The sequence below is a fragment of the Cervus elaphus genome, chromosome X (genome assembly GCF_910594005.1).
Source record: "Cervus elaphus chromosome X, mCerEla1.1, whole genome shotgun sequence".
NCBI classification, from domain to species: domain Eukaryota; kingdom Metazoa; phylum Chordata; class Mammalia; order Artiodactyla; family Cervidae; genus Cervus; species Cervus elaphus.
The window spans coordinates 34,368,999-34,395,934 of NC_057848.1; the positions used below are offsets into that span (position 1 = coordinate 34,368,999).

Sequence of the window (26,936 nt, forward strand, 5' to 3'; positions counted from 1 at the left end):
TTCCATCTTCTTATCTCTTAGGGCAACATTCTGGAAAGTATCTCCAAATCTGAGGTTTGCTCTGTCTTCAGATATATTTAACTTGCTGTCTTAACCCACTCAAAGAGCTTCAAATTTCAACAACAATAATTTTGACTTTTAGAAATTCTATTTTATTTTTTTACCCAGATTTTCCAGGTCACAGGTGATAAGTCCCTTTTTCTTATCCCATTTTGATTACATATTTTGTTTATCTAAACAATCCATATTAAGTTCCTTTAGGTCCTTACCTGATCATTCTAGCATCTTCTGTCCTAGAGAAATGAAATCTGTTGTTTCTGCTAACTCTCCCTCATGTTGATTTGTTTCCTTGTGTGTTTGATAGTTTTAAAATGTGGAGCTCCTACTTGATTAAGTTAAATCTTTGGGACCCCTGAGGGGTCTAGATTGGGGATGCTTTCCTCTGAAAAAGATGGTAATTTATTTCTGCTAGGTGCCAGGGGCACTAACAATGTGGGGGCACTTTTTATTCACCTGTGGTTTCCCTAGTGACATGAGTAGTATGAATTTGTTTCAGACCTGAGTCAGAGCAAGCTTTGGGCTGCAAATTCTCAAGTGAGTACTTCCAGTAGCACCAGTCACAGCAGCAGTAAGAGTAGTGCTCTTGTTTATTTTGTTTCCTACATACAGTCATGATAGAGACAAACAGTTTATGTGTAGGTTTTGGGGGTATTGCCTTTTAAGGGTCCTGGCTTAATGCAGAGATTGCAGCTTCAGGTCCCTCACTTTTCAAGGACCTTGTGTCAACTGAAAAAAAAAACCAACCAACAAACAGACCCTGCATAACATAAGAGTGTGACTCAAGTTTATTCAGTATCTTACTGAAGACTATAGCCCAGGAGACAGCCTCTCAGACAGCTCAGAAATTGTTCTAAGAGGTAAGGGAGGAGGTTAGCAGATAGGTGATTTCAGAGAAGGAGGTATGTGCAACTATGCACACATCTTGGTAGAAAGTTGCTGCTAGTCACAAGGAACAGATATCTTAGTTAATGGTTTTAGTGCTTTTCCAAAAACAAAAAGATGCAAGAAGCGAGGTTCATAAAAAGTTGCTCATGAAAATATCTACCTGAAGGCTTGTTCTGCCAGTTTTCCTGGATCACTGAATGCTTCATCTTGATCTCTGTCATGAACTCCATTTAGGGTGGGTTGAAGGTCAGTGACTGAAGTGGCTAATGACTCCCCTTGTGGACCCGGATGATAAACACATTCTTTAGTTTGCACCTGCATGTCCTGCATTTCTGATAATATCTAAAGCACTGGCTTCAATTATGGGGGTTTTGCCCTCAGAGAAGCTTAAACTTTTACATAGTGCCTGCTGCTCTAGTTTTAACATCTGGTGCCGCTTCCCTCTCCTGGCTTTTTTTTTTTTGGTTTATTTTCCCGAAAGCTTAGAAAAACATTTTTAAAAGTGTGTTGCAGGTTCCTCAAAACACTAAACATAGAATTACATATAACTGGGCCCCTGGAACCAATTTCAACTTCTGAGGGTGTGCGTGTGTGTATTTGTGTGTGTTGTTTCTCCATACCTCCAATAAGTAAAACCTGGATACCAGCATGGTGTCCTACAGTTCAACTCAATTATGACACTATCTGGAGATAGCATCAGATTCCACAGGTTCAGGGTTTAGTCTTACAAGACTGCCCCTAACCCTTCAGAGATAAGTCACAAGCCCAGGTTGTTGTTCCCTATACTTCTGACCAACTGGCTATAGGTCAGGGGTGAAATTTCTTCCCATTGGAGTAAACAGAGCAGACTTTTTTGGGGTCCTCTAATGCTGGGGAACCAGCAGGAGGACACTTTGACCCCATCAATGTCTAGCCTCATTTCTTAATGACCATCTAAAGATTTCCACCTTGCTGGGATGAGTCCTGTTTCCTCTTTGTTTCACTCCTATGAATACTTGCTTTATTCATCTCACTTCCCAGTAACCATTTCAAAGTTTTCACCTTGTTGGGAAGAGTCCCTTGACTCTCCCCTCAGCCCCTCTCTAATCCCTTGTTAATTAACCTAATGATTTAAAAAAAATAATTTTCTTTCTTTACTGGCTGTGCTGGGTCTTTGTGGCTGCGTGGGCTTTTCTCTAGTTGGGGTGAGCAGGGGCTACTCTCTAGTTGCAGTGTGAAGGCTTCTCATTGAGGTGGTCTCTCTTGTTGCAGAGCATGGGCTGCAGGGCACGAGGGCTTCAGTAGTTGCAGTACATGGACTCAGGAGTTGTGTCTCCTGGGCTCTAGAGCACAGGCTCAATAGTTGTGGCACATGAGCCCAGTTGCTATGCAGTATATGGGATCTTCCCAGACCAGGGATCAAACCCATGTCTCCTGCATTGGCAGGTGGATTTTTTAACCACTGAGCCACTGAGGAGCCCAAACCTAATGTTTTTATTAGCATCTGTAAGACCCGAGGGGAAACTGAGGCAGAAAATTCCATAAGGCTTCCAGAACTGTTTTTTTAAGTTTTGCAACAGTAAGATTATAAGGGGTATCCATGTGAAAGAGCCCTGGATAATGGGCATAATCAGCTAATGGATATTCCAGTCATCACAAAGCCAGTCCTCCATGGCTTGCATACAAGCATCAGCTGCTTAATCTGGGGTACTCTACTTGACATTCAGAGGGGGAGATGGACAGCCCTTCTTTTCAGGGTAAATGGACCTTTCAGTGCACTTTACCCAGTCCACCAGACTGGCTGTTCCCTTGGGAAGAACCTGCTTTCTGTCTGAATCACATATAGACATTGGTGATTGTTTCATAGTGACCTGTGGGCCCTGTGTCAACCCAAACATGCTCTTCCCCAAAACCAAAGACAAAGACACAGTTTCTAAATTAGTCACCCTCATAATCCATTTTGGTAAAGGTTTTTCGGGAAGCTGATGAAACTGATCCACAAAATGAGACAATTCCTTCACACTACACTTCCTAGTATCAGTAGTTTCTTGGTTTTTCCCTCTCTCCACGCTGACTACCTGTCTTGGTAACCAGAGGTCTTAGAAGGTAATTTCTGTTGTCCTTGCACACTTTTTAACCTTGGTGGTGGTGGTGGTGGTGGTGCAGTTGCAGCTCTGAGTCACTGAAATCTGCTTTTTGTCTAGCATCAAAATCTAACACACTATTCTTGTTTACTTTTAGTTTATCTACTATAGATCACAATAACCAAGGGAGTGAATATTTTGCCTCTGTCTTATGAGTTTACATTTCCTTATGCATCCAGTGACTAAATTCCAAGAGTTGGAGCCATCTCTAAATTCCATTGGTAACTTTCACCTTTAGGAAGTAATTGCAGCATGGCGGCTGCTCCGTACTGTGGGTGACAAGATGACCTTTGATTCCACATTGTTCTCCGATCTTTTTATCCTTTTTCTTTCCAAATCACAAGTTTCTGTGATCCAGGGCTCTTTTAGCAAATCTCACTTCACTGACACCAGTCATCAATCCCAAAGTGTGTGTGTGTGTGTGTGTGTGTGTGTGTGTGTGTGTGTGTGTGTGTTGGCAGGGGAGGTTTCCCACACTAACAAACAATTCTTGGACACCAGCTGGGTGTTCTACAATTCAACTCAATTCTCACACTACCTACTACCCAGACATAGTAACAGATCCTACAGGTTAAGGGCTGAGTCCCACAAGTCTGCCCCCAGCTCCTCCATTTCCTATGCCAATCACAAGTCCAGGTGGTCATGGGTACTTCTGACTGTCTGACTATAAATCAGAAGTTCCCAAGACCCCTTCCTTGTGTTTGATTAATTTGCTAGAGTGGCTCACAGAGCTCAAGAAAATATTTACTTACTAGATCACCGGTTTATAATAAAAGGATATAACTCAGGAACAGCCAGATGGAAGAGATGCTTAGGGCAAGGTATGGAGAAAGGGCAGGGAGTGTCCATGCTTTCTCTGAAGATGTCAATCTCCCTTGCTGTCCATGTGTTCACCAACTCAAAATCTCTCCAAACCCTCTCTTTTGGCTTTTCATGGTGGCTTGATTACATAGGCATGATTAATTAAATCATTGGTAATTGGATATCCTTTCAATCTCCAGTCCCTCTCCCCTCCCAAGAGGTCTGGGTATGGGGCTGAAAATTTCAACCCCTTAATCACATGGCTGATTCTCCTAGGAACTAGCCCCCATCCTCAGGTGCTTTCCAAAAGTCACCTCACTGACATAATAGAAACATCTTTACAGCTCTCATCATTTGGAAAATTCCAAGAATTTTTAGAGCTCTTTGACAAAAAACAGGGACAAAAACCAAAGATTCATTTCTTCTTATGAATCACAATATGAATTATGAATCACAGTTCAGTTCAGTCACTCAGTTGTGTCTGACTCTGTGACCCATGGATTGCAGCACACCAGGCTTTCCTGTCCTTCACTATCTCCTGGAGTTGGCTCAAACTCATGTCCATCGAGTCAGTGATGCCATTCAACCATCTCGTCCTCTGTTATCCCCTTTTCCTCCTGCCTTCAATCTTTCCCAGCATCAGAGTCTTTTCCAATGAGTCGGCTCTTCACATCAGGTGGCCAAAGTATTGGAGCTTCAGCTCCAGCATCAATCTTTGCAATGAATATTCAGGATTGATTTCCATTAGGATTGACTAGTTTGATCTCCTTGCAGTCCAAGGGACTCTCAAGAGTCTCCTCCAAAACCACAGTTCAAAAGCATCAATTCTTCTGTGCTCAGCCTTCTTTATAGTCCAACTCTCACATCCATACATGACTACTGAAAAAACCATAGCTTTGACTATATGGACCTTTGTCAGCAAAGTAATGTCTCTGCTTTTTAATATGCTGTCTAGGTTGGCCAGAGCTTTTCTTCCAAGGAGCAAGTGTCTTTTAATTTCATGGCTGTGGTCACCATCTGCAGTGAGTTTGGGGCCCAAGAAAATAAAGTTCTATTGTTGTTTCCATTGTTTCCCTGTCTATTTGCCATGAAATGATGGGACCAAATGCCATGATCTTGGTTTTTTGAATGTTGAGTTATAAGCCAGCTTTTTCATTCTCCTCTTTCACCTTCATCAAGAAGCTCTTTAGTTCCTCTTTGCTTTCTGCCATAAGGATGGTTTTATCTGCATATCTGAGGTTATTGATATTTCTCCTGGCAATCTTGATTCCAGGTTGTGCTTCATCCAGCCCAGCATTTCACATGATGTACTCTACATATAAGTTAAATAAGCAGGGTGACAATATACAGCCTTGACATACTCCTTTTCCTGTATGGAACAAGTCTGTTGTTCCATGTCAAGTTCTAACTGTTACTTCTCGACCTGCATACAGATTTCTCAAGAGGCGGGTCAGGTGGTCTGGTATTCCCATCTCTTGAAGAATTTTCCAGTTTGTTGTGATCCACACAGTCAAAGGCTTTCGCATAGTCAGTGAAGCAGAAGTAGATGTTTTTCTGGAACTCTCTTGCTTTTTCTATGATCCAAGAGATGTTGGCAATTTGATCTCTGGTTCCTCTGCATTTTCTAAATCCAGCTTGAACATCTGGAAGTTCTCAGTTCACATACTGTTGAAGCCTACTTGGCTAGCGTGTGAGATGAGTGCAATTGTGCAGTAGTTTGAGCATTCTTTGGCATTGCCTTTCTTTGGGATTAGAATGAAAACTGACCTTTTTCAGTCCTGTGGCCACTGCTGAGTTTTTCAAATTAGCTGGCATATTGAGTGCAGCACTTTCACAGCATCATCTTTTAGGATTTGAAATAGCTCAGGTGGAATTCTATCACTTCCACTAGCTTTCTTTGTTCGTAGTGATGCTTCCTAAGGCCCACTTGACTTTGCACTCCAGGATGTCTGGCTCTAGGTGAGTGATCACACCATCATGGTTATCTAGGTTATTAAGATCTTTTCTGTACAGTTCTTCTGTGTATTCTTGCCAACCTCTTCTTAATATCTTCTGCTTTTGTTAGATCCATATTGTTTCTGTCCTTTATTGTGCCCATTTTTTCATGAAATGTTCCCTTGGTATCTCTAATTTTCTTGAAGAGATCTCTAATCTTTCCCATTCTATTGTTTTCCTCTCTTTCTTTGCATTGATCACTTAGGAAGGCTTTCTTATTTCTCCTTGCTATTCTATGGAACTCTGCACTCAGATAGGTATAGCTTTCCTTTTTCCTTTGCCTTTAGCTTTGCTTCTCTTCTCAGATATTTGTAAGGCCTCCTTAGACAACCATTTTGCCTTTTTGCATTTTTTTCCTCTTCTCTTGAAGACAATGTTACAAACCTTTGCACATTGTTCTTCAGGCACTCTGTCTATCAGATCTAATCCCTTGAATCTATTTGTCACTTTCACTGTATAATCATAATGGATTTGATTTAGGTCATACCTGAATGGTCTAGTGGTTTTCCTTGCTTTATTCAATTTAAGTCTGAATTTTGCAATAAGGAGTTCATGATCTGAGCCACAGTCAGCTCCAGCTGCTGGTCTTGTTTTTGTGGACTGTATAGAGCTTCTTCATCTTTGACTGAAAATAATATAATCAATCTGATTTCGGTATTGACCATCTGGTGATGTCCATGTGTAGAGTCGTCTCTTGGAAAAGGGTGTTTGTATGACCAGTGCGCCCTCTTGGCAAAACTCTGTTAGCCTTTGCCCCACTTCATTTTGACTCCAAGGCCAAACATGCCTGTTACTCCAGGTATCTCCTGACTTCCTACTTCTGCTTTCCAGTCCCCTATGATGAAAAGGACATCATTCTTTGTTGTTAGCGCTAGAAAGTCTTGTAGATCATCATAGACCCATTCAACTTCAGCTTCTTCAGCATTTGTGGTTGGGACATAGACTTGGATTACTGTGATATTGAATGCTTTGCCTTGGAAACAAACAGAGATCATTCTGTCATTTTCGAGACTGCACGCAAGTACTGCATTTCAGCCTCTTTTGTTGCCTATGAGGGCTACTCCAGTTCTTCTACAAGATTCTTGCCCACAGTAGTAGATTTAATGGTCATCTGAATTAAATTAGCCCATTCTAGTCCATTTTAGTTCATTGATTCCTAAAATGTCAATGTTGACCACAAGGCCCAGCAATTCTACTTCTAGGTATATATACCAAAAAAATGAAAGTAGTAACTCAAATAGAAACTTGTATGTAATGTCCATTATAGTATTATTCACAATATCCAAAAGGTAGAAACAAATATCCAACAGATGAATGTGTAAACAAAATGTGACATATACATACAGTAGAGTTGTACTGTATTGATGTATTCATACAATTCAGCTACAAAAAATGCAGTTTTTATACATGTAGATTGGACTTTGAAAACATTATGCTAAATGAAATAAACTAGACATAAAAGGACAAATATTATATTTAATTCTACTTAGGTGATATATCTAGAATAGACAACATCATTGAGGCACAAAATAGATTGAAGGTTACTACAGGTTAGGAGAAAGGGGATTGGGGAGTTGTTGCTTAAAGGTAACAGAGTTTCTATTTGGGTGATATAAAAAGTTCTTGAACTAGGTAGTAGTGATGATTGAACAACACTGTGAATATAACTAATGCCACTAAACTGTACATATGAAGTGGTTACATGATAAATTTTTATAATATACATTTTACCAGAATCAAAAACATTAATCATAGAGTATACCAAAACTATTGAATTTACTTTAAATGATGAGTTGTATATTATGTAGATTATATATTAATAAAGCTGTCAAAAAAGAGAAATGTAAAGAAAAATTTTTCTATAATTTATCCAGGATTTAGTTGTAGCAGGAAGATTTTTTGAATACTTAGTCTGCCATATTGCAGAAGCAGAAGTCAAATTTCACCTATTCAATTGTGAAGTCTTCCTTATCTTCCAGTCTAAGAGAACCACCACCACCAGCATCACAATATAAGATCCAAGTGAGTAGAGCCTCATCTGTCTTGTTCACTGTTGTATCTTCACTAAGTTAAAAAAGTCAAATATTTAAAAAATATTATTGTAATATCTTGTAATAAGAGTAGGAAGAGTCTAAGAACCATGATAATTAAAACTTAGTGTCATAATTAAGGATATTAGAGTATAATAACGTGATTCTAGACTACTAGTGACCATTCAGTTCAGTTCAGTTGCTCAGTTGTGTCCGACTCTTTGCGACCCCATGAATTGCAGCACACCAGGCCTCCCTGTCCATCACAAACTCTCGGAGTTTACTAGTGACCATTAGCACCACTTATTAGAGAAAGTCATAAGAGATAAAAGATTGACTTGTTTACTAAATTCTAGATCTGTTTGTGTTCTAATTATATGCATTAAGAAACACAATGTCAATGCCCTCCCCAACTAAAGACCATTTCTTTAAGCACCTTAGTTACCCTATGGGTTTTATCCTTTCTCTCCCCTTCAACCATCAAAGCATGCATTTCATTTTTTTTCTTTTTAAGAAGTTTTATTCATGCAAATTTTTTCATTTAAAAAAATTATTGAAGTATAGTTGATTGACAGTGTTGTGTTAGTTTCAGCTGGATAGCAAAGTAAGTCAGTTATACATATACATGTATCCACTCTTTTTTTTTTTTTAGATTCTTCTCCCAAATAAGTCATTACAGAGTATTGAGGAGAGTTCCCTGAAAGATACTTGAAAAGTTCTTGAAGACAGTGACCATGATTTGCCTTGTGGTACCTTAGGGCTTCCTTGGTGGCTCAGAGGTAAAGAATCCACCTGCCAATGCAGGAGACATAGGAGGCTCGAGTTCGATCCCTGGATCAGGAAGCTCCCCTGGAGGAGGGCATGGCAACCCACTCCAGTATTCTTGCCTGGGATATCCCATGGACAGAGGAGCCTAGTGGGCTACAGTCCATGGGGTCACAAAGAGTGGGACATGACTGAACAAAGCACGGCACACCTTAGGAAACAGTGTGGACTGGCTGATTGTGCAGGGAGGGATTATTGATAGTCTCTTCCCACTATCTTGCGCCACCCTCTGGAAATTCTCTGCAAGCTAGTTTAACTACTCCTACGGCAAGTCATATTAAGGCTGACTCCCTCTTATCCTCCAGCACCAGATCTGATTGGATCTCTCTTCTTTTCCTGGTGAAGAGTGACTAGTCCTTAGAAGCTCTTCTCACAGGTGTCTAGGAAGTAAAGTACCATGTGAAACTCCAGGAATAAATCACATTTCTGTCAACTGATTCCTTCCACTGGTCTTGGACTCAAAGCCAATGGTGACTTTTCATCCCACTTCATTCTAGAATTTCCCCCCGAAAAACCCAGTTAGACTGAAATTTAGGCAGCCAGATCTCAGCTGGGCTATTGGCCCTTAAGGTTATTCTTTTCAACTTTTAAAATAATTTTTCTTTGAGTGGTGAGAGGTCATAATGACCCCACACATCTTTTGGTTGTATTGCATTTGTCAAGTGATATCACCTCCATTACTTCATTTGGTTCATCAGCCTCATGTTTTATTAATGAAGCATGAAAGCCCATCAGGATTAAGCAACTTGTACAAGATCACATTGCTAGTTAGTTACAGAGCTGATACTAGAACTCCAGATTGCTTTTATTCTGCTACGCTGGGTACTTAAGCTAGACGGCAAAGGTACTTATTTCCTACATGGGGAGACAGAGGTAAGGAAATATAGTAGGGGATCCTGGATAGTATGAAAAAGACATGTGACCTGGGAAAGAGAGCCATAGAAGGGGACATGGCAAGGAATAAGACTTTATCCTCTGTTTTACCAGGCGCTAGTGTGATTTAATAACCTGAGCAAGGCTATGCCAGATCCCCTGGAAGCCTGGCAACCCCTCAGTGCTCAAGGGTGTTTTTTCCCTTAGCTTTTTTTTTTTTTTTTTTTTTGCCATTTTCCGAGAGTCTGTGTCAGCTCCCACTTGGGGCCTCACAGGGATGAGAACAGCTGCAGAGGCTCTGGAGTTGGGCTTCTGAGTCCATGCCCAGGACTGACACCTGCCCCTCCACAGGGCCCTGGGGACAAGTTGGCTCCGAGAAACAGGGACGAGACAGAACTCCATTCATCAGAGGGAACTGGGATGGAAAAACCCTGCCTGATCCCTTGGCACCACTAAGCTCTAAGGTTGGCCCTGAGCCCTACACAGCACCAGATTCTGTTCAGTAGGGTCAATTAAGAGAAGCAAGTGTACTTATAGGGCCCACTGCAATTATCAATTGCATGTTAACAGTTATCTGGTATCTACTGGGCACAAAGTAGAGTGGGAGTATGGCTTTGGAATTAAGTAGAGGAAGGAAGGGTTTTTTTTAAAAAATTAATTTATTTTTTATTGAAGGATAATTGTTTTAGAGAATTTTGCTGTTTTCTGTCAAACCTCAACATGAATCAGCCATAGGTATACATATATCCCCTCCCTTTTGAACCTCCCTCCCATCTCCCTCCCCATTCCACCCCTCTAGGTTGATACAGAGTCCCTGTTTGAGTTTCCTGAGCCATACGTAAACTCCACCTTGGTTCTAAGGTTAAAGCTTAGACTTAACTTGAAATCTTCAATAAGCTGCTATCTCTCTGGGCCTCAGTTTCTTCTCCTATAAGGTGAGGATGCTGTTCTAGAGCCATTTGTGGTCTATGTTTCTTTTCCTTTACAAGCCTTTTTGAGAATTTGATGAAAGCTATGAATTTTTCTCCCAGAAAAATGCATCTGTGTACAGAAATAGCTAATTTTGCATATAATGTAGGGAGTTTAAGGATTTCCCTGTGGCCTATCTATAGACCTTAAGTTTAGAACCTCTGGACTAGTTGATTTCTGAGGTATCTTCTAGCTCTGACAGTCTACAAAACATTCCAGGTTGGACACAGTTAATAAGCAGAGACATCAGGGCCAGAATGCTGGCAGCTGTCATGGAATCCCAGAGGCTTAACTGTACCCCCCTTCCCAGGCTTCCTGAGACTCCAGTCCAAGGGAAGCAAAAGGATATAAGCTCATTCTCTGCAAACTTAGTCCAAGGGAAGCAAAGGGGTACAAGCTGATTTACAGCAAACCATAGGCTGGAGTAAGCATCAGACAGTTGCCTCCCAGGATGCTGGAATTTAGCAAGGATACAAACTTTGTGGGAGAGTGTAGGCATGAGAGTTGTGGCCTCTAAATGTTCCTCTGTAGTTGGTTGTGGATAAGACAAAAGAGAATGCATGGTGCAATTGGTAGGGAACAGATAGCTTGATTATAGATGCTCAGAGGTGGTGACTTAGGAGTTAACTCTCCACACGGCTGCACAGAATACTAACGACCAGAAACCTACTGCATTTCCTTCTATAATGTTCCATCCTTTATAAGTATATATTTTACTACAATAAAAAGTCAGGGGAGAAGTAAAGAAAGAGATTTGGTGGGTAGTATATCAGTCAGGATATTAGTAAAAACAAATAAACAAACACGTGACATACTCAGAGTAGATAAACAGAGTAGAGTTTAATAAAGGCAACAAATTACAAAAGTATGGGCAGGGTATAAAGAAACCATAGGACATGCTGAAGTATCTCAGGACTAGTAATAATGGGAACCATTACCGCCCTTAGAGCTGAAAGAGGAGAGGTAATAGATACCAGAACCCAGGAGAGAACATGACAGTTATACAAAGAGAGCTTCCTGATAGGAGCTGTGACCTTCAATGAAGGGATGACCAGCGCCCTTGCTGGCAGGGTACCAGGGAATAAATAGCCTAACCTCACTGCTCTCCTCCTTGCCAATGTTTCCCATTGACCAAACACTACTGGAATTTTGGAGACAAGGGAGCCTGTTGATAAGGGGCAGCCTCCCAGGGCACAGAGCAGGGTGGAATAGGGTAGAAAGTAGAGAGTAGATCTGGAGAGGAGGGCCTAGAGAGTAGGTCTGTTGCTGCAGGTAGGAGAAAAGAATTGTTATTATAGCCTTGACTATGACATCTATCCGGTGGGCACTGTGACACTTGGGTAAGGATAACTGAAGAGGTGTGAACTATAATTAAGTGATAATACTAATATCATTTTGCATTTGTAAAAGCTCTTCCATGTTTCATGCTGCTTTCCACCCCCTTGTCTCTTTGGAATCATAAAGTTACCATGGAGACAAACGGGTAGTTCTATTTTACATGTGAAGAAACTGAGGTTCAGTCAAGGTAATGTGATTTGTAAGATCAAATATCTATAAAGAGGGAAAGAGACTAGAATCTAGGTTTGGACTCCTGGTCCAACGCCATTTCCACTATACCCTGTCCACAAAACTGTTCTGACAGGCCTTCAGAGGACCCTTACTTCTGACAGCCATGAAAATCCACCACACGAGCAAAAATGAGGAAAAAGAGTGCATAGACTTCTTCCTTACTCTTTTTTTAAAAAAAATCTGGTAAGAAAAGTGGCTGAGTCAGAAGACAGAGAAGTGGGTACAATATTCTTTGCAGTATTTCCCAGAACAGAAGTTCTTAGACTTAGTTCTTACCAAATGACCCCAGTCAAAGTTCTCTAGCCTCTCTCCTTTATTCCTAGCCTCTGGGTGTTCCACCTCATCAGTTATATACTTCCACTGTAAATGATATGGTTGAATGAAAGTAAAAAGAAATGGAAATGAAGAAATTAAATTCAAGGTAAAATGAAAACAGGAACTTAACATGTTTTTTAGAACTCATTTGCAAAAAATATTTTCACATTTGTCCCAATTTGCATGTAAACCAGGAATGAAAACCATGAGAAAATCTACCCTTCAGTTTGCAATTAAGTAGGATTTCAAGAAAATTCTGAAGGCTCAATATTCTTAGGAACTGCAATAGTGCTTAATGGGAGAGATGAGCCTGGCACTGGATGTGAAAGAACATCTGTTGGGATTAACTTCCCAACAGATCCTTATACCTGCTACCTTAGATTTCCTGCTCTGAAGATAATTTAGAAGTCTGTGGACCCTAGAATGCTTCAGACCAAAAAGCTTTCACAATCCATAGCTTTTAGAGCAGTGGTTCTCAACCAAGGGCCATTTTACCTCCTCCTAACTCCCCAAGGACCATTGGACATTATCTGGAGACATTTTTGGTTGTGACAGGTTGGATGGATGCTACTGACATCTAGTGGGTAGAGGTCAGAGATGCTGCTAAATATCCTACAATGCACAGAACAATGCCACACAACAAAGAACTATCCCTGCACCAAAATGTCAATAGTACCAGGGTTGAGAAACCATACTCTAGGACATTTCTTGACAGTCAAGGTAGCACCTTTACTGTGACCACCACACTCTCCACTCCCCACCTGTAAAGATGGCTTCCTTACTCCCACCTATGGATCTCAGGCTGACCACTCCCTAAAATGAGCTCAATTTTAGCAGGCTTCTGGGTGAAAGCCAAAATTATCTCATTTTCTAGGGTGGTATTGTTGTTGTTACCATTGTTCATTGCTGTTTAGAGTTTTTGACACTTGGCCTTGCTTTAACCCCAGTAAGAAGCTTATTTCCTAGTTCCTAACTGCTTTTTTGGTTAATGACTCACAGCCTGCCTAGACCTCTGGTTTTTGCAAAGTTCTTGGCTCTTCTAGTCCTGGCATCCTTCACAGGCTCTGAGGTCCAGCTTCATCCATGGTTCCAGTACAACACTGCCTTACTCATTCCATTCTGGGACACCAAATAGGGTCTGGACTGGTAATTACACTAGACCTGCTGCCTCTTGAATCTGTGTGAGAAAGCTGCCAACTCCAGGAAGGAAAAGACTCAATGAAATATCAGCAAGAGGTCCTCTTGCCATAACTGTCAAAGAAAGCTGTAAGAGAAAGAGAAGATGTACTCTGGGGCAATATATTTCAGAAGACTTCTGTGTCAGCTGGCTTAAGCAGAGACAGAAAGATGTCCTACCCAATGTTGTTTGAAACGTATTTAAGTGTGCACTTCATATTTGAAGGAAAAAAAAAAGCTTAGGATAAACTGATACCCTACAGTTGCTATAATATCTGATTTGGCCATTTCTCAAATGTTGGGCTCATAGGCCTAGAAAGTAGTATAAAGAAGGAATTTGAAACAACATAAAAAGTATGAGGATTATAATCATGAAGACAGTAGCACTATCTGCTATTTTCCCAACAAACCTCCATTCCTGAATTTTGAGACTTGGTGTGATATTGCGCCAAGGGATTGACTTCTAGTTCTGGTTCAGTCACACACTGCAATGTGACCATGAGCAAGTCACTTAAATACTCTATACCACAGATTCCTCATCTGAAAAATGGAACTAATACTACTTTGACTGCTTCATAGTGGATTTCTTTCAAATTCAGAACAAAAAGAGAAAGTGCGTATGAAAATGCCTTGAAAAGCATTAATGCTATATGAATGCAAATTATTTTTTTATATGAATGCAAATTATTATAATTATTTTGTAAAAGCTGTGTGACCTAAGGGGAAATAAGCTGGGGCCAAGAAAAGTTGGCAAAATTTAACACAACATGGTAAATCAACTACAGTTTAAAAAAAAGAAAATTAAAAAAAAAAAAGAAAAGCTGCTAAAGTAAGTTAGGTTTTGGCAAAGAAAGAAACAAAAAACAGAGAGAGACAGACAAAAAGAGACACCCAGCATGAACTATCTTCACCCTATTTCATAGCACAAGAACTAGAAGGAAAATCCATTGTATTTCTCTGCCCTTATAGAGCACTTTACTTTCACATTCTGTGCATAGTAATACCTACCTTCTTTCATAAAATCTCTGCAATAAAGGACTCCCCAACATTATTTGGTAATACATTCCAGAATCAACCCTTCCATCAAAAAAAATTGTTCTTTCTTCTGACTGTGTTTACTTCCTGAATAGCACTCACTGAGTACTTGTGAGAAGGCAGCCACCATGGTAAGTGTCAGGGATACAGAAAGTAACAGACACAGCTCCCATCCTCAAGGAGCTGCTAGTTCGGTGGACATTTTTGTGTTGAGTCCCTTCTATCACAATTTAGTTCTCTTCTTGCATCTGACCTACATTTAATGGCCTGAAAAATTGACTTTTGGACCTTGTTTATACAAGCATCTAAACTGCTTAGCCATTCCAAGTTTTGACTCATACCAATTGCTTTTTGAGTCTGTTAAGATTGCGAATTTACACAATTAAATTAGTTTCCCTTAAGAATGGGGGACATCATCCAAGTCAAATGTACTGGCAAGGAACGCCAACTGGTTACTGGGAAGGGATCAGTTGCCTGCAAATTTCTGATAAGCTAAATCATGCTAGAGTGTTCATAGCTTAATAACGCATCCCACCCAGCCTTGGAGGTAATGCCTAGAGAGGACCATAACTGAACCTTAAGGAATAAAGCTCTAATAGTAGACAATTCATACTCCGTAAAATCTGCTGAAAGATATCTGAGGGCTTTTGATGGTCCCTTGAAATGCTCTCTTCATGTAAACCATCTTTAAAGTTCAGTTTCCACCTTCTTCTTGCCATTCATCTTCCCATTACACAAATCACCATTTTTTAAATGAGCCAAATTGGTTCAAACTCAGCCAAAAGTCAAATGCATAAAGAAGTAAGGCTTATACCCATGCTAAATGAGCGCTTCTATGACAACCCTCAAGGAGGCCAGAAGACAAAATGCTTCTCTCAGGATATCCAGGAGGAACAGCCAGTGAAAGTCCTGTATTCTCCCCCTCCTCACAAAAAGGCTTTTCTTTTCCCTTCTTCAAATCCATTCCACCTCCCACACAGAGAGGCAGGACTAGTGGCAAGTTTAAGCAGGAATGCAAATTGAGGGATGTGTACAGGAAGACAGAAATAGACTGTATAAAATGGCAGCCCGTGTGATCGCCTGGAAGGAGCTCAACTCAAACCTTTCCACTGAGAGCAAAGCAGCTCCTGTTTACATTTGTCCCTTGCATGAGCTGCTGGGATCAGGAATCAGGCTTTCAATGGTTTATAGCAACAGGGCACAGCCCCTTAAAGGGCTGAAGGCCCACTTCTCACTGTACCTCTGACCAAATAAGTGGTGAGATTCACACTGACAGGGACAAGAACCTGAGCTGGGCTGAACCTGCATGATAAGATTTCCCAGTCCCAGTAAAAATCAGACCTGCTGCAGCTTCTGCAAAGCAACCACAGTGCTGGGTGGGAAGACAAGCTGCAGTCACAGCAATGTCATTTTCTTTGCATGTACACAGATCAAAGGTCATTTAACTAATCCATAGTTGGAACAGAGAGTTTAGATGAATTTCATTTTCCGGTCATTGAAGGTTAGCCTTTTTAAAAATTCACTTATATTTTGGTTCCAATCTTGTTCAAGAAAAGGCTTCTTAAAAAAAAAAAAAAGCCTGAACACCAGATTTTGGCTATTTGCCACTCTCTTATTACGGTGGTGGTTTAGTCACTAAGTTGTATCCGACTCTTGCAATGCCATGGACGGTAGCCTACCAGGCTCCTCTGTCCCTGAGATTCTCCAGGCAAGAATACTGGAGTGGGTTGCCATTTCCTTCTCCATGGGGTCTTTCTGACCCAGGAATCGAACCCAGGTCTCTTGCATTGCAGGCAGATTCTTTACCAACTGAGCTACAAGGGAAGACTTTTTAAGATAGAAGATTTTTAAAAATTACTGCAACATCTTTAAGATCATGTCTTTGTCTCCTCTCAGTATCTAGCACAGGACTGGACACGTGGTAGGTTCAGAAAAAAATCTGTTGCTTTTAGTATTCTAATGAATCATCATTTTACTGTATTTTTGTGTGTATCTACATAGCTGATATTCTCTTTTTCACATATATACAGCTGAAGTGTATCTATTATTAACCTAATATCTGCAATTTCTTGAAACTGTTTTGTTTATTTTCTCTGTCACTAACAGTCACTGACCTAGGTCCTCATCTGGAACTCAAGGGCAGATGTGCATTTTTCTGGTCATTTTTGTGCTGAGGTTACACTTTAGCCATCCAAATTCAGCTCAGAGGAGACAAACTAGAGCAAGAGGAGAACATGGAGCCAAGAGAAGGGGAAGGGAAGAGAGACAGGAAGAGCCATCTGAAATGCTTGCTGGGCCAAGGTTCAGAGAAAACTGCCTCCCTAGACTTGGCTGTCTTTCTAGGCCAGGCCTCTGTCAATAACACATTTATTGGCCATCCTGACTTCAGCCTCTGATTTGCCCAATTCAAATAGACATTTTCCAAGAAACAGCTCTCCTAGTCATGGCCCCTGACCATTACAAACAATGCTGTTGAAAGGTCCGAGTGAAAAGGGCCATTTTCTCCAAATGAGTCACCACCACCTGGAAAGTTCTTGGAAAATGGAAGAGGCGCCAGAAGACTAAAGACAAGAAAATGTTGTCCTACTTTTTGAAAAGGGCAAGAAGTATATCTCAGAAAATACAAACCAATAATTAACTTGATGTTGGTACCCAGAAAAAAATATCTTAAAAGGGTTATTAGAATATTGTTTGTGAATACTCAAGAGAAATTATGATAGTAGACACAAATAAGGGTTGACACAAGCTATGCCCAGTTTACTTTTCTTTTGATAAAGTAGACATCTCAGGGTTTGGATGCAAAAATACATTTAAAAACATACTTGAGTACTGACTATGCCCTGGGCCAGGCTTGGCAAAACATTGCCTCCTGAGCTCATGGCTCATGCCTCACAACACTTGCACTGAGTTCCTACCCAACCTCACAGTCTTCCTCAGTAGATAGTCACCACAGTCCACCTGCTGACCCAGGCTCAGGTCCTGGGGATGCAAAGAATATATGACCTGAAGGAATTCATAAAATAGCAGAGGAAGTATGTTATTTAATACAATTCTATTGTATAGAAATGGGGCCTGTCAACACTGCTTAAAGGATGAGGAATTCGGACATAGTAACATTTCACAGTGCTCAGTCGCTCAGTCGTGTCAACTCTTCATGACCCCATGGACTGTAGCCCATGAGGCTCCTCTGTCTATGGGATTTTCCCGGCAAGAATACTGCAAGTGAGTTGCCATTTCCTCCTCCAGGGGATCTTCCCCACCCAGGGATCGAACCCACATCTCCTGTGTCTCTTGCATTGCAGGTAGATTCTTTAGCGCTGAGCCACCTGGGAAGGCCCAACACTTCACAGAGGAGGTAGCAATTGAAATGAGTCTCAATAGATGAATAGGAATTCTCCAGGTAAGGGAGGAGAAATGCCACAAAAATAAAATGTGAGTCTGAAGTTTTTGAAGTTAGGTCCTGGTTATGTATTTGTTGGTAAATTGAAGAACTTGGGGTTGAAAATCAGTACAAGTTATAGTCTTATTTCAAGGGCCTTGCCAAAAGAGATTGATGTTGAATGACAGAATCAAGATTTAGAAAAAAGTTTAAAGGCAGGACTGATGTGCCAAAACAAAGGATTTCTAACATTCCTTTGAGTTCTAGGAGAGAGTATATTTAAGACACTTAATAAAGTTCCATGTTTAAATCTCCAAATTCAACAGTATAAGATGGAACAAAATGGATATTAACAGTGGCCCTAGGACTTTAGTTGATCTTAAGGTTAATATGAGTCATTAAAGTGGGGGATGGCTAATAGTGAGGAATAGTATGACATCATTAAAAGATCTCTGGAATGGAAGTTAAGAGACCTAAAGTTTATTTCTATCAGTTTTGCTAAGTAACTGTGTGGCCTTAGTGAGTCATTTCTCTTCTCTAGTCCACATCATCTCTGAAGAAGTTGGACTCAATTCATGGTTTTCAAATGTTCTTCAGACTCTCAGGATTCTCCTTGGGCTGGCTACTTGGGAAACAAGAAAGAAGTTGAAATGATAAAGGTTCTATAACCTCTCACCCTCCTTTCATTTCAACAAGAGAAACTTCACAGTTAGCTGTTTTAAGGATTAGAGTTCTGGCTAAGACTTCATTTATAAAAGGATTCCATTGCAAAAAAAAATTTTTTAAAGCATTTAGCTTTAACATTGCAATGTATAGCTTCTCTATGTTCTGCAAGGGTCAGACAATATCTGAACTCTCTTCCAATCTGGACATTATGCTTTGAGAGGAACATTTACAAAATGGAGTGCAATTAAAGAAAGATGACTCAGGGTGAGAAAGGTATATATATTGAAAATAATTGAGTTGCTTATCTTGGAAAACTGAAGATGTAGAGAGTATGATAAACATATTCAAATATTTGAGTGGTTATCCTATAGAAGAAGGATTTATCTTATTCTGTTTAGTTCTAAAAAACTGAACTGGAACTATTGGACAAAAAATTTCAGAAGAGATTTTGATTTATAAGAAGCAACTTTTAAACATGTAGCTTTGCAAAGTAATGAGATTACAGTAAGAGTAGAAAATGAGGAATAAATTATGTAAAATAAGGGAAAAAATTGTCACTGTTTTCATACTGTATGATTGTCTACTCAGAAAATTAACTAAAAAACCATTTGCTCCAGAATGATAGTTCAGCAAGGTGGCCACAAACAAGATAAATTTACAAAAATAATAGTTTTCTGGACTCCAGAAATAGTCATTTATAAACAGTTATAATAAAAGCATTCCACTCACAAAAGCAAGCAAAATTATAAGATATCTTGATATCAGAGGATGAGATGGTTGGATGGTATCACCTACTTAGTAACAGAACAACAATAAAGAATAAATTTCAGAAATGCACTGGACTTACTTGGGTTGAAAACTATAAAGTCTTTATTGAATAAAATAAGAGATTTTCATTTAAAACTAGATTTTAAACATTCCAAATCTCCCTAAATATAGATATAAAATCCAAAGCAATGCAAATAAAAGTCTCAATAGAACATTTATGAAAATTGACAAACCAATTCTAAAGTTCATATAGAAGATAAAATCTACAAGGATAGCAAATGATATTGGGGGGAACTCCCAAGAAGTGGGGACTTACAATATCAGATGTCAAAATAGACGATAGTATTTGAAATACGGTAATACTAGGATAGGAACCAGAGAAAGCAATGGCACCCCACTCCAGTACTCTTGCCTGGAAAATCCCATGGACAGAGGAGCCTGGTAGGCTGCAGTCCATGGGGTCGCTAAGAGTCAGACACAACTGAGTGACTTCACTTTCACTTTTCACTTTCATGCATTGGAGAAGGAAATGGCAACCCTCTCCAGTGTTCTTGCCTGGAGAATCCCAGGGACGGGGGAGCCTGGTGAGCTGCCGTCTATGGGGTCGCACAGAGTCGGACACGATTGACTTGACTTAGCAGCAGCAGCAGCAGGACAGGAATAGAGAAATTAGTCCATGAATGGAACTTATAGATGAATTGACAGTTAAGATGAAATTTCTTGCCAATAAAAAAACAAGTAATTATTTCATAAATTTGATTGAGACCTTGCCTATCTATTTGAAAAAAAGGTAAACCCTTCCTCCAAGCTTACATCAAAAACATGCAAAAAAGATGAACATAAAAGAAAAAAAATGTTTGAAGAAATATAGAAGAATACTTTTTATCATCTTTGGGTAAAGAAGGACTTCTTCAGCAAGACCCAAATCACAGTAGCCATAAAATAGAAATAATAATAAATTTGATTTTGCCAAAATTAAAATCTTTTAATTTCATTTTCTACAAAAAAAGACACAAATAAATCCAAAATTCTATTTATGCTTTTGGATTGCTTGAATCACCCAGAAATGATAATGGACTAACATATTATGTGTGTTTTTTTAGACAATAAAAAGCAATGAGTTTCTTGCTTGGGAGATGTTCAGAGTTTAAAAGATCACTTACAATAAGAAGAGATTTTATTTTGCATGGAAAATGAAACTGGGTGATGAGTAAAGGCTTTGGCCCTAAAAAAGTTTCATGCTTCTAAGAGGGGAAATTGTTAGTATCTTTAAAATAGCTAGACTTCAAACTCCTGCTTTCATTTCTACACCTTTTGAAGTTTGGTTTTATTAATTTCAGCTAGGCTCTTAAACTGTTATTATAAACCCAATCTTCAGGTCCATTGGGAACTATCTCCTTATAAAATGTGAAACATAAACCAATCCCAAATACCCAGCTAAGGAAATAAACAAGTTATTTTCCATCAAAGGTTCATTTATAGCTTCTTGTTTCCTCTATAACTGATTTCAAATCATTTGTACCTTTCATTTACAGCAAAATTTATAGCTATAATACACAATGCTAATCCAGGGTTTACCCTTATCATAGCTGACTTGTTTTTATCCCTCAGTGAATGATGGAAAACATAAGCATGAAAATAAAATTAGTGATAACCAAGCCAACTGTGTTATCTACGTCTTGAGTTTAAGGGATTAGCAATGGTCTCCATGGAAATCTCTGGGTTTTATGAAAAAGAGGTATTCCAGTTAGTAGCAACCATGGAGCTGCTACATTCATGATTTCAGCTTGCTCCTCATTTCTGTATCAGGATCCTGGGTCATATGGGAAAGGCTAGGGATTCAGTTGGAATCTTCTTTTTTCTGCCGATGGGACAGAAATATAAGAAAGGCCTTGCAAGAATTCATAGTAATAGATAAGAGGTCAAGAAAAGGATTGTGGGAAAAGAGCAGGGTTTGAAGAGGTAAAATGGAATGGTTGAGAAGAGGTGGAGAAAGCATCACTACTTCAGTTCTTAAGAATTCTCTAGAATCAAAGTTTGAGTTAAAATTTGTTCAAAATGCCATCTTTGTTCCATTTCCAGCATCTGCATTACCTTTCATCCTTTTCTCCTTCTATGTCAATTCTCTTTGAGAGACACTGAGTGATATTTTGGCAGATCTTAGGAGCAATTATGATACAAGAAATGTACTGGTATGTCCTTGTTTCAATTTTAATGTAAATATAGTTCCCTGTGGTATTCAGTCCCTACCCCCACTGGCCATCTCAGCTACACAACTTGCTGGCACAATTTTACCCTCAGGCCCCAAGGAGCAAGATAGGCTTGTGCCTGCTAATGAGCATTTGTTGTGGAGAAGACAGTGGTGTTGAGATCACAGGAAAATAGTAAACTATCAAAGGTAGGCTTCATTCTCGATCACTCACAACCTTCATAGATGAAAGCACTATTGACAAGTTAGGGGATGACCGTGGCAAGTGCGTGCATGCTTAGTCATATCAGTCATGTCTGACTCTCTGCGACCCCATGCACCACAGCCCACCAGGCTCCTCTGTCCATCGGATTCTCCAGGCAAGAATACTGGAGCGGGTTGCCATTTCCTTCTCTAGTGATAAAGTATGAAGTGAGTGAAGTGAAGTCGCTCAGTTGTGTCCGACTCTTTGTGACCCCAAGGACTGTAGCCTACCAGGCTCCTCCACCCATGGGATTTTCCAGGCACTGGAAAAAAAACCCACTGGAGTGGGTTGCCATTTCCTTCTCTAGACTGTGGCAAGGGACAGCCTTATACAAAGGCAGACTCACAGGGTGAGATGTCTCCTTGGGATGAGAGTAGAGAGATGGTAAGATGCCCTACCTTTGAAAAATGCCTCTTCCCATGTGTGTGTGCATGCTTAGTCCTTCAGTCATGTCTGACTTTTTGCGACCCCATGGATTGTAGCCCATCAGGCTCCTTTGTCCATGGGATTTCCCAGGCAAGAATACTGGACTGGGTAGCTATTCCCTTCTCCAGGGGGTCTTCCTGACTCAGGAATCAAACCCGGGTCTCCCACATTGCAGGCGGATTCTTTACTGTCTGAGCCACCAGGGAAGCCCCTGCCTCTTCATATACTTCTGCCTGAATACTTGGCTTTTCTTCATTTTAAAAACATCAGAATCACAACTTTTTGGCTTTTTTGGTAAAAAAATTATATTTAGCACCTATGTGGTAGATGCCATGCCAAGTGCTGGGGGTACACTGATGAACAAAAACAGACATGGTTTGGGCACTCATGTTGCTTACATGCTGGTAGGGCAAACATATTGATCAAATAGTCACCCAAACAAATGGAAAATTACAACTGTGGTAAGGCTACCAAGGTAAGCTACATGACGCCTATACAAAGGAACATAATTTACACTACTTGTCTACCTATGTACCTCCTTATCTGACTCCCCCACCCCCTGCCACTGACTTAGAAAAGAAGACCATCACCATAGTAGTTGATGTAAGGAAGAACTTAACCTGCCTAAACTCAGACAAAGGTGCAGAAGTCCTTCCCCTTCCCCTAATACCTCTTGGGAACTGGTGAGAACATCTGCTCCATCACAGATACAAGCCAACTGGGAGACTGATAAGGCAGAAGATGTCATGTACATGTGAGACAGAAGGATGGCAGTCAAGCAACATGTTGGTAGTGGTGATTTGAAATGATTTGTATTCACTGTCCCCCAGTAAAGATCAGGACCCCAGTAGACAGAGTAGGAGGATGTATGGGATAGGGCAACCAAAAGAGCAGAGAGGACCACTCAAGAGCCAGTTTTGGCTGAGACTCTGGAATCCCCATTTGGTGATCTTGAAATTCACTAGGACTAATTATTCATCTTCTTCGCCATAAGGGCCATAGCTTACAAGCACTCTGGTTTCAAATAATACCCAAGAGTCTTGAAGATGCTGTACATCTAGTTTTATTCCTTAATCAGTATATATCACATGTTATACTTTTCCTACTTTTCCTTGCCACATCTCTTTCAGTTTATGCCTGAGGGTGGGCAGGAAACTCGTTGATACAGCTACTTATTGGGAGTGGTCACAATCACCCAACCCCATCTTTGGTTTTCTCATGTGGGCTAGACAACAGATGTTCTTAATGAAGATTAACTGAAATTTAATGGTCCTAATTGCCATTTGCACGGGCAGCAGATAACATTCAGTTCACACGCTGCCTTTCATGCTCCTTTATGCTTCATCACATATCAGATTTGTATTTGACTGGAGCGAATCTGACTGGCAGTACCTGCTGGCTATTCAGTGTCAAGATGCTGGCATAGCAAAGACTCACAGTCCAGGGAAACACAGAACTGTGGTGAGAATGGGCCTTGCTAATTTGTTTCCTAATATAGCTATGCTCTTGAGTTCTCAGTAATAGCAAAAAGGGGTCATTTTGGTCTGGGTGGGACTCAGGATCTGTGTTAGGGAGGAAGGACAGACAAGATACTTGGTAGACTGATTTCTGTGTTTTTGTGCAAACTGATCCTGCTCTCTTCTGTTTTTTTAAAAAAAAAAAAAACTATTGGAAAGGTCTTATAAAAGTGAGCAAGGGATGTGAACATCACTGAGGAGAATATATGACAGATTCAACAAATACATGAGGAAGATGCTCCATCTCAGCAGTAACAAGGGAAATGCAAATTAAAACAAGAACAAAAGAATTACACTATTTCTCAACTATCTGATTGGCAAACATGAAAAACAAAACAAACTGTTGGGTTGGCCAAAAGTTTCATTCAGGTTTAAACCCAAAAAATATCAAGTGTTAGTGAGGTTTTCAGGAAATTAAATTTGTCAGCTCTCTGGAAGGCAATTGGTTGTAACTGATAAAATTTTAGATGTGTGTTTTTTCCATAACCCAGCAATTTTTATACCCTTTTGGAAACCCTGGCAAGCATGTTCAAGGAGGCACGTACAATGCAGTATTTGTCATAATAACCCCAGACTGGAAGCAAACTAAATGTTATTTAGTAGGGAAATAGAAACTATAGAATACTGTGAATCTGTAAAAACAAATGACATAGTAGATATATTCCCATAGTTACACACAATATACGTATAAAAGTATAGATAAAGCTCTGAAAAGTTGTAGCCACAAAACTGGTTATCTCTGGGAAGGGGTCTGAGGTGGAAGAAGCCAGGTTGGTCAAAGACATCTTCACAGTCTTATCTGTAATACTGCAATATTTTACAAGCACAATGTGTTCAGATATTATTTATGTAATTAAAAATCAATTTAAAGTTCAAAGGCAACATAGTTATGTTAGAGAATTTACAAACCAGAGAAAAGAAAAAAAATGCATTATCCTGCCACCTAAACACTCCCCTATGATAACTATGATGTGTATCCTTCCAGTATCTTTTTTTTTTTTCAGGAGATATGGGAGGAGCTTGGACAACAGAGAAGAGATGGGTGTGAGGCATGAGAAATGAGGATGGAGCCTGATAAGACTGACCCTGATAGCACAGACCTGAGTGTCAGGGCTTCAAAAATCCAGTTGCCTGCGAGTTTAGAACACCACTTTCATTCGGACTGGCAGTTTTGTCCCCGGAGAGGATGCACCATTCCTGGAAGTACTGAAATACTAGGCCGATGCTTGGAGTGGATGGAGCAAGCTCGTATTCCAACTCCCTGCTCCAAAAATCCATTTAATATACTGTCCTCAGATAGAGGACGTATCAGGTATTAAACTGATAAGAACAGATACTACGCTTGATCTTATTCAAAAGACTGAGAAGCGATCCAGTATCTTTTTAATGTTTCATATAGTTACATAATGTGTATCTTGTGCCTCTAATACAGACATCGGAGTTGGGTAATTTTCTGCTGTGCGGGGCTATCTTGCGCACTGTAGGATGTCTAGCAGCATCCTAAACCACTAGTCACTAAAGGACAGCAGCACTCCCACAGCTGTGACAATCAGAAACATGTCTCGGCATCATTAAATGGCCCCTAGCAAAATCACCCCTGGGTTGAGAACCATTGATTGAATATATCATTAGCATAATGTTATGAAATGAATCTTCATAACCTATCCTACATTTCCAAACTTAAATCCAGTGAGTTGTCTCTATTCTGTTCTCAGATCCCTGGCCTGTGGATTTCAACCCTGGCCTTTAGAACTTGACCTTTCTCTCTGACTGCTCCTTTTCTAGGTAAGTTGACTTGGGACTCCTTAACCCAGAACTGTACTCTGACCTATCACCACTAAAGCAATTAGACAGTAAAAGCCAAGTCTCTTCCCCTGACATCTGTGGACTAATATTCAGCTCATGGGACAGGGAACAGGGATAGCAATCAGGAAACCCAATAAGACTGTAGAAAGTAATCAGTCCAGAGACACAGCTGTGGGTCAAAACCACTGGGCTAAGGGCCAAGGCTGAGAAGAGGAAGCCAACTAGATCTCACCCCAGAATCAGCTCGCAGAACAATCAGAAGCATGGTTCCCTGACTAACAATGCTTGACTCTTCCTGTCTGTTTTATTTAGATATTTTCCAGGGCCCCAGGGCATAATCAATTCAGAGGCCATGGAAGGGATGGCATCTGTGCTTATATTCCAAATCGATAAGGAGAGGTTAATGCCAGAAGTCAGGCTTACTCTTTAAAGACACATTTACTAAGCACCACGCAGCAAACATTGCTAGGTGCTGAGGATGCCAAAATGACTCTGAAATGCTTTTGTCTAAAATCTGTTTGCCACGTGATCGTCAGAGAAAAAGATCTCTCAGGAATCAAAATGTAAAACTAGTGAGAGCTCCCTTCAGTTTGAGCCCTTAATTAGACCACGTATCACCAGTATTTCACTTTGCCTCTTACAAGGGCCTGGGGAGTGAAAATTACATTATGAGGTTCTGTGGCTCCGAGACCCCAATTCAAAGAGAGGACTGAGTTCATTTCCAGAGCATAGGGAGGGTGGTATCAAATTTCATCCTGTTAGCTCACAACATGGAAATTGGAACTTCCTGCTCCCTACACTCCAAAAGTGCTCCTGTGGCCCAGGTTTCTGCAGCTCTGAGCGAAGTTGGAGGAACCTCCTCCTGCGTCCCTGTCTGTCTGGCCCCTCACTCTGGTGCCCCAAGGGAGTGCAGACAGGTTGAGCACTTTATTTCCTCAGGGGCTGGATCATTTCCCTGTCTGCCCATCTGGCCTTTTCCTGACGAGATGTTCCCTGACAATTTGAGATCTGCAGACACAAAGAAAACAGCCAAGTGAGACTGACCCTGGTGTGCAATCTGGAGAGATGGTAAAATATCCTCGTAGCAGGAAAGGGAACGTGGCCGGATATGCCTTGTAAATAACCCACTGTCTTCTACAGAGCGAGATGAGTTCAATCAGGGGGGTTTCCACAATGCTTTCTTGAAATTTGGGGGTTTATTGTACCCAGGGTCAGTCGCAGGCCAAATGCTGGACTGCCTCCAGTTGGAGTCCGATAGAGATAAT

At 40.4% G+C, this 26,936-nt stretch overlaps 1 protein-coding gene and 1 non-coding gene across 15 annotated transcripts in view; both read right to left on the reverse strand.

The window, feature by feature from the left end:
- The window catches only part of DCX (doublecortin), a 378,912-nt gene that overhangs the window by 36,276 nt on the left and 315,700 nt on the right, over positions 1-26,936 (reverse strand). The gene's annotated exons all lie outside the window — the stretch shown is intronic.
- LOC122690897 lies at positions 25,047-25,237 on the reverse strand. Its single transcript, XR_006340176.1, has one exon. It is a non-coding gene; the product is annotated as a U2 spliceosomal RNA (small nuclear RNA).